Source organism: Tachypleus tridentatus, chromosome 6 (assembly GCF_004210375.1).
Source record: "Tachypleus tridentatus isolate NWPU-2018 chromosome 6, ASM421037v1, whole genome shotgun sequence".
Classification (NCBI taxonomy): Eukaryota; Metazoa; Arthropoda; class Merostomata; order Xiphosura; family Limulidae; genus Tachypleus; species Tachypleus tridentatus.
Window position 1 is genome coordinate 23,619,013 of NC_134830.1, and position 8,731 is coordinate 23,627,743.

The window sequence follows — 8,731 nt, forward strand, 5'->3', positions numbered from 1 at the left end:
AAAATTTTAGTCTTGACTTATAATTTGAGATAAAGTAAGTAGTAGAAAAAAATACAATTCAATAAATGTGTTTTACATATAAAGTTTAAAATTTTAATTTAATTTGGATAAAGTGTTTTTACACTTTTATACTCTCATTTGTTAGCAGTAGGTGCCACAATTTGTATTAGTGGTCGTGGAGCAGAACCAGTTATCAAGCATTGTTATATTAGTGATTGCGAAAATGTTAGCCCCTGCAACACTGACTATTTTCAAGTAAGTGTATTAGCAAGAAGTGAATGTTTCTTAAAGATCCCATCTTTTCTTAAAACATTCCATAAAAGGTTGGATAGTATGATTAACCTTATAATCACAGTGTAACCAGTAAAGAGCCCATACTATAACTTTTAATAGTTTATTTTATCTCCATGAAATTTTGCAAGTTTTCAATAAATATCACAAGTCTTTTTTCCATGAAAAATCAGATTTTTAATTAAGTATTTTTTCTTAGAATTTGTCTGTGAATGTAGAGAATTAGTGCTTACTGCTCATGTGCAAAGTGATATTTGTGTTAAGATGAAAAATACTTTTCTCCATCTGAAAATCTTGACATTTCATTTGTGCAACCTCCTAAATAAATATTACTTTTTTTTCAGTAAAGTTTTATATTTTCTGTTATTTTTCTACCTTAACTTTGTATAGACTTAGTCAATATAAACAAATTTGAAATAAATCTGTATTACTGTTATTTCTTCGTAATATGATTAGACATTGTAACAGGAAAGTACATTTGTTTAAGCTAAATAGCTTGAAGCTCGTAACAGTCTACACCAATTTATACTAAACTTGTAACACAAGTTGTAAATCACCCAACGGTTGTGAAGCTGATGTTATCATGCACAATGATGTAATGCATGAGTTGCCCACTAGCATACCTCATGAATAATATTTAAGATCTTTTTTTATTATCTTATTATATTTAACCTGATAGGTTTCTAATTTTTACATTTTATTTACTTTTATTACTATAACTAATAAATATAAATGAAAAGCAAGAAATACAACACTTACTATTCACCTTGGTTTATGATGCAGGTTGCTAATGGCATTTTTTAAATAATATTGGTACTGATACACTAAATAATTTTTATTTACTTAGATAATGCATGCTCAAAGCAAACAATGCACAATTATAACTAGGTTTTTAACCAGGATAGGTATGGTTTAGTTGAATTCCCTTTACTGTTTGATCTGAATACCATGAGATAAACTTACAAACTGGGCCCGGTATGGCCAAGCGTGTTAAGGCGTGCGACTCATAATCTGAGGGTCGCGGGTTCGCATCCTCGCTTCGCTAAACATGCTCACCCTTTCAGCTGTGGGGGCATTATAATGTGATGGCCAATCCCACTATTCGTTGGTAAAAGAGTAGCCCAAGAGTTGGTGATGGGTGGTGATGACTAGCTGCCTTCTCTCTAGTCTTACACTGCTAAATTAGGGATGGCTAGCACAGGTAGCCCTCGAGTAGCTTTGTGCGAAATTCAAAAACAAACAAACTTGCAAACTGAAGATGACAATACTTTGTACCAAGACATAACATAACATTATATGTCATTTGAGAGATTCAAGCTTTGCCTTTCTACTGGGTATAAATAATGTTATTGTAGTAACACTTTCCATATACTTAGGGATTATTACATGGTTGTAATACGTTGAAAACGTGGTTGTATCATATCAGATGTAAGTTCAGAGAATAAAATGTTGTGTTTGGTTATCACTAAATTATTTTCAGTCATAGCTAACTGCAGGTCAACTGTTACATTGATGTATTTCCTGTCAAGTCTTCAATAGGTAAGAAACTCTAGCTTCTTTATAAATTAGGGTACGTATGCATGCCATTTCCACCCCTTTTTAATTTATTCATGTAATACAATTATCAGTGTATTTTATACTGTACGTAAATTTATCATAAAGAATTTTATATAGTTTTTGTATTTTATTAGTTATTATTAGTGAGTCTGCTTCTTTTCTGTTGGCCTGGCATGGCCTAGCGCTTTAAGGCGTGCGCTTCATAATCCGAGGGTGGTGGGTTGGTGCCCGAGTCGCGCCAAACATGCTTGCCCTCCCAGCCGTGGCAACGTTATAATGTGACGGTCAATCCCACTATTCGTTGGTAAAAGAGTCGCCCAAGAGTTGGCAGTGGGTGGTGATGACTAGCTGCCTTCTCTCTAGTCTTACACTGCTAAATTAGGGATGGCTAGCACAGGTAGCCCTGGAGTAGCTTTGTGCGAAATTCAAAAACAAACAAACAAACTTACAAACTGAAGATGACAATACTTTGTACCAAGACATAACATAACATTATATGTCATTTGAGAGATTCAAGCTTTGCCTTTTTACTGGGTATAAATAATGTTATTGTAGTAACACTTTCCATATACTTAGGGATTATTATGAATGACATTAAGCTTTGTAGACTTGCATTCAAAATTGTATTAAACTACTGTTTTATGAATTTATATTAATAAATTTGGGATGAAACTGTATTTTGTAATCCAGATGTAAGTAATATTCATAATTTTATTTCAAAAGAAAGAGATAAATATGAAGTTTTGGTGTGCCACATGATACATTATATTTTGCACTTTGTAAAATATAAAGTATACAGTTTTTAATGAATTACAAACTTGAATTATCAACATTGACAAGCTAGAATATAAAATAAGAACTCCTATCTTATGTGATTGCTTATATATCATTAAATTTAGTAAACCCACTACAATGGCTCCGTTTGAAAATACTTGTTTACTTATGCCCACTTCATCCAACTCTATGTGACTATGTGCTACAATTCATAGCAATGTTATGTCACCCTCATCATACTTTATTCCTAAATTAAAACTAGGAGATGAAATTGTTTAAAATTTGACAACAACATTCATAAAAATATTTAGTTTCAGAAAAATAAAAGAATCTAATATTGATTTGTTCAGTTATTTTTAATAATAAAATTCATTATTTAATGCATTTATTTGCACTTTGATTCTGAATTGATAACCTGCAAACTGATTTTAATTTTCAGTATAAAAATATTATTCATTATTTTAGAGTTTTTACGCATCATTTCTATAATCTTTAGAACCTCATAAATGAACATCAACAATTTTTTAATGTAAATATTTATATTTCATTTTCTATTTTCTTTACTAATTATACCTATAACATTATGTAACACAAATTTTGTTCCTGTATAGTGTGTGTTATTTCTTAATTGCTTATATTGTAAAAGTACAGAAAATGGCCATTATTCCCTTAAAATGTTGCTTTTGTGACCTGGATAGTGAAATTTAGAAAGTAACCTATTTTCTATGTAAACACAGGCAAATTTGCACATTTTAATTTACATAAGGTCTGAATAAAACATATGAATCAAGATTTACATGTATTTATACTAAAGTTATACAACTATGTTTAGAAGTGATTAGTTTTTCAAGATTTGCAACTGTAATTTAAATCACTTTCACGTATCTGCCCCCAAATATAGTTTCCCATCATGTTTTTGTTATATGCTCCCAGGTCAAAAAAGCAAAGTTTGAAGAGAAAAATAGGTCTTTTCCCTTTACTTTAGGCATAAGTAATTGGGAAATAACACTTTCTGTCCAGGTAAAAATTTTGTTACTTAGTGTTGTCATCAACATACAATCCATTGAAGTGTTTAAAATTAACAAATGGAAATATATACATACCTTTCAACTCTTCGTAGAAATCCACTAGAATAGTTTATTTTTAGTTTTCCTTTCAAATTTTTGTATATTATCATTTATGCCCATACGTTAACTGACGTTTGTCGGTCAAGTATTTTGGCAAATTTCCCCCAGAGACATGTTGCAGAAAAGAAAAGGTACTTATGCATGCCATCTTGTTTTTAACCTTTCACAGTCCAAGTTAACTTTATAAAAATCATGAAACTGTTCAGGTATGATTTTAAAAAGAAACATAATAAATAAGTAACTAAAATATAAAAGTAATAGCTAAATACAATATAACTGTCTCTCTAAGTATAGCATATTTAGGTAAACTGCTGAATGTGCTACAGTTAAATAAGTAAATAAAAGTATAATTGGTAGTTACATGTACACTAAGGAAAGCTGCATACCAGTTTCAAATTAAACATTGGTACAGTATAAACAGAGTTCTTTATAATGACTCCGTGTACTTACATACTACTGAGAAATAATTATGTGTATGTTGAAGATCTCAAAACAAAGTATAGAAAGTGAGTACACAGATTGCCGAAACAAATGCTGAATTTACTCCTGGACAAATTTGTATTTTAGCTTATTAACATTATTTAACTAAAAAATATGATTCTTTTGTTTGTGAGACTTGTTACCACAAGGTTGTCAAATTTTGTGAAAATATACACACTACATTGAAAGTTAGAATTATTATATCTGTAAAGACTTAATCCTTTCACTATAGGATTGGTGGAATATAAATGAGTTCATCTACATATTTGCTATATAACTTTTGATACAGCTTGTGTATGTTCACAAAATTTGGTAGAGTTTAGTAGAAATTACAAGCATATTATATACAAAAAAAATCACATTTTTAATGAAATATTTTCACTGAAGATTTGTTTGTGAAAATAGAATTTGTTTCATTACTAGTCTGAGTGCAAAATGATTCCATGTTATGATTAGGAGAACTATTCTTCATCCCAAAAGTCTAAAATATTATTTGTGTTATCTCTGAAACCTCCCAATTACATTTCAAATGTTTGTTTTCAGCAAGATTTTATATTTTATTTTCTATACTCTAATTGTGTGAAGCCTGTTATTTTACAAACTTCGTAAACACCATAAAAAAATAAGAAAATAAACTATGTTTGTGTCATGCTTGAATGACTACTTATGACATGAAAATACAAGTGTTTAGTCTAAGTGGTTTAAGTCTCATAACTATGTATTTACACATATATATATTAAGTTTTTTTTTTATTATATTGACCTTACTGTCATGCCTGGCTAACATTACATAACTCGTATTGATGAAGTGTGTATGTGTGCACTTGTATTACCATACCCAATAATATAAAACTGACCTTTAGTCTTCCCTGTCTTAGCTGTGTTTTAGTGGATTAGTATTTTGTAATATTCAGTCACATTTCAATTATTATATATATACATATATGAATATAGATTGTTGCTATTTAGAAGTAAATAATTAAAATTATTTTTCTTAAAATATAGAACAATAAATCAAGAACTAAAGCAAAGAATTATGATCTTTGTACATGGTTGCTGCTGGATATAAATTGTTAAGCCTTTTAAAATTTTGCACATGGATATATCAAACAATTTTTTTTAGGCTTTATATATACAATTGAATAACTGAAAAATCATAAATAACTACACTGATACCACATAATTCCACTATAATTTATTAAACATAGTAAATAAGATGTATTTAGATTTAAAAAGGATATGAAACTTAGAGACAATAGCTAAGAAAAACCACTTTAGGGGCATTCTAAGCTGTTGATTGGTTATTCATATGTCATATGTTAAAGTAAGTGTGCATAATGGGTTGTTTCCAAAATAAGGAAAGAGGTGAACAGGGTCACTGTGTTTGATTCAGTACATAAACTATATCTCAGCAAAATAAAAAGATACGAGGTTCTTATTTTATATTCTAGCCTGATAATACTATTACTTTGAGTTCCTAATTTGTATAAAACTACAGACTTAGTATTTTGACATCACATATATCTAATTTTAAACATGACTTATTAAAATCTATACTTAGATGTGTTTTCTTTTAAATTAAGAAATTAACTTATATATAATGTTAAAGTTTGAGTCATAATCTGCAATTTGACTCTAAACTTATTGCTGTAAATCCATAAAATAGCACAGTAAAATTTGGAATGCAAATCAACAAACTCAATGATGTGGCCTTTGATCGTGACCAGTTGTGATAGGGTTAAATGAGTGCAAGGAAGTTATTTTGATAGAGCTTGTGTTAAGAGAGTTAAAGGGCAGTTTTATTTATTCAATAGAGTAATGTAAAATGCACTTGGGTGGTGGGAATAGTAGTTAGATATGGTTTGAAGGTCTTTAAAACAAAAAAATTAATAAATATAAATAGATGTAGGTTTAAGCTATGTATAATGAACATTTATGTTAAACAAATAATATTAGAAGATATAAAAATTAGACTTTGGATAACAAGCAATGCATATTTATATTGAGTAATATTTTAACTCTTACTATGGGCTTGGTCCCAGGGGATTGATTTCATAACCATTTTGTGCTTGAAGTTTTTATATTGTAACTTTCAATACAGTATGTGTACCTTCACATTTGTCAGACTTTTAGAAATTATTACACATATTTTGTCTGTAAAAAATCAGATTTTCTAATAAAGTACATTCACTAAATAATTATCTATAAATATATATAGGATTTTTATATACTAGTCCCAGTTCTAAATTATTTTCACTTAAATATTAAAAATATTTTTCTGTATCTCAAAAATTTCAAATTTTATTTCCAAATTACCCTAAATAAGTTTCAATTTTTTTTTATATTATCTGTTATTTTGTGTATCTTAACTTTATACAAAGTTGGTAAATTTAATTGATTTTGTGATACCCACCACCCAAAAAAATTGAAATATATCTAAATTAACCTTTTTTTTCTTTTGAGAATGATGTCATATTGTAATATGAAAACACATTTGTATGTCCTAAACAGCTTTACACTCAAAACAGTATACATTTATTTATTTACTATTTGCAATATTATAAATTACTTGAAAAATGTACAGCTCACTTTAAGGTGCCAAATTACGTTATGCATGAGCCAGCCACAAACTTACTTTGTAAAATATTTGTATTATATTATTTTTATTTCTTTCTCAAAATCTAACCTTAACTAACATATAAAAAATTCTAGTTTTTAAATGTTAGTTATTTTTATGATAAAAAGAATAAAATGAAAAACTAGGAAAAGGGAATTATCTGAGCCTTCTTTTCGTGTCAACTGTCAGTGACACTTAACCCTATTTTTTTATACTAATGGTTGCATTGCACTAAATAATTTTTTTATTTAATTAAATAATGCACAAAAGAACAGAGAATAATAATGTGCAAGAAGTAAACAATGTGCCATCACAAACTTTCTGGCTTTCTAACTATGCAACAAAAGCCATTAAAAATGAGTCTAAGCTAGTCAATGTGTTTCCAATTACAATCAAGCTTGAACTGAAAGCAAAACTAACAGTTCTCTTAACAGAAAACAACATAATGCTTTACTTTATAGAGCAAAACCTTGGTTTTCTATTGGTTGTAAATGCTATAGCATGACAAAGATAAGTATTAACAATTTCTCAAATTAAGAATGAACAAAGTGAGTATCAAAAGGGGTCTGGTTGTTTGTGTCATAGCTCTGTAACCAAATACATTTCAAGGCTATGAAATTATGCTTTGTCTGAGTAATGATAATATTATAATAAGCCATATACAATACATTTGTATTTTTTGGAGGTGATGGTATGTAAATTATAAAAGAGAGGATGCTTAGAGAGCAAATGACACAATTGTTATGTAGGGGAAATTCAAAAATGTTTTTACAGTCTTTTAAATGGAAGAACATAAAACTCTTAAAAACTATATGTGATTAGCTACCTTTTTATGCAATGTTTATTGGTATACCATGAAAATAAAGTATTTTAATTAAATTTTGAATGTAACTCATTAAAACCTCATGATATGTTCAGAAAAAGATGTCTGTAGAGAGGGTTATATTCCATATTTCAGTGAATACTATTAAACAAGAGAAGGAGGAAGATATAGAAAACAAATGCCACAATTCTCATACTTTGAGAAATTGAAGAATCTTGTTATTAAATTAATAACTACAAACTTGTATAATATTAAAAGTTTATTTGTATATACTAATAGTAAAGTTGTTTAAATTTTGAATAACTGTTAAAAATTGGGTCATGTAACACTGACCTACCTGAGGTTTAATATATGATGTAAAACATTACTTATTTTTGGCTTGAATGTGTTGCAAAATAAAAATTTATTTTTATTCCAATACTTTATCATATTTCTTCTTTTTAATTTTTTTTCTCCCAGTTTTATTAGATGATTCCTGGAAATAAAGAAAATATCTGGAACATGTTTCTTTGCATTAACTCAGTTTTGAAGTTTTGTCTTTTTATTATTGTACATAAGTTAACTATTGCCCTATCTGTTTTCTGTTTCTCATAACATGCTGTTTGATATTTAACTTTAAAAATAAAATTCAAAAATTGTCATTATTACTAAAATATATAGAGTTTTGCAGTTGTAGTTGACCAGATGAGAAAGATTATTCTCTACCATTTTCTACAAGATTGGAATTACTAGAGTAGTTTTAGGATTGCCACAGGATGGACACAATACTAATCATCAGATAATTTCACCAAGAAAGTCTTGCAATTTTCCTGCATCATGAAACCCATTAACAATGTAATGTTCATTTTTACATTAAACTGTGTCTAAGTACTAAGTTCACATCCAAAATAATTGGTTAGATCTGTAGGGCAAAACAAAGATGGTATAAATTGATAATTAAAAAAAATGTTTAAAATATAAACTATGCCAAATATTTTAAATAAAAAAACATTAAAATTTACTTACACATCGGAGGTTGATTAAAAACCATGGTTATTTTCACCATGTTAACAATTTCAATCT

The 8,731-nt window shown here is 28.4% G+C and overlaps 1 long non-coding RNA gene across 8 annotated transcripts in view; it reads left to right on the top strand.

The window, feature by feature from the left end:
• LOC143252096 (uncharacterized) overlaps positions 1-8,078 on the top strand; it is a 29,440-nt gene extending 21,362 nt beyond the window's left edge. For 6 of the 8 annotated variants that reach the window (XR_013028826.1, XR_013028819.1, XR_013028824.1 and 3 more), the window contains 2 exons: positions 149-255; positions 7,805-8,078. This is a non-coding gene — a long non-coding RNA (uncharacterized LOC143252096). Of the gene's footprint in view, positions 1-145 lie in introns of all 8 variants that reach the window. The other 2 variants (XR_013028822.1, XR_013028821.1) reach the window with 2 other exon arrangements.
• Positions 8,079-8,731: the final 653 nt, after the last annotated feature.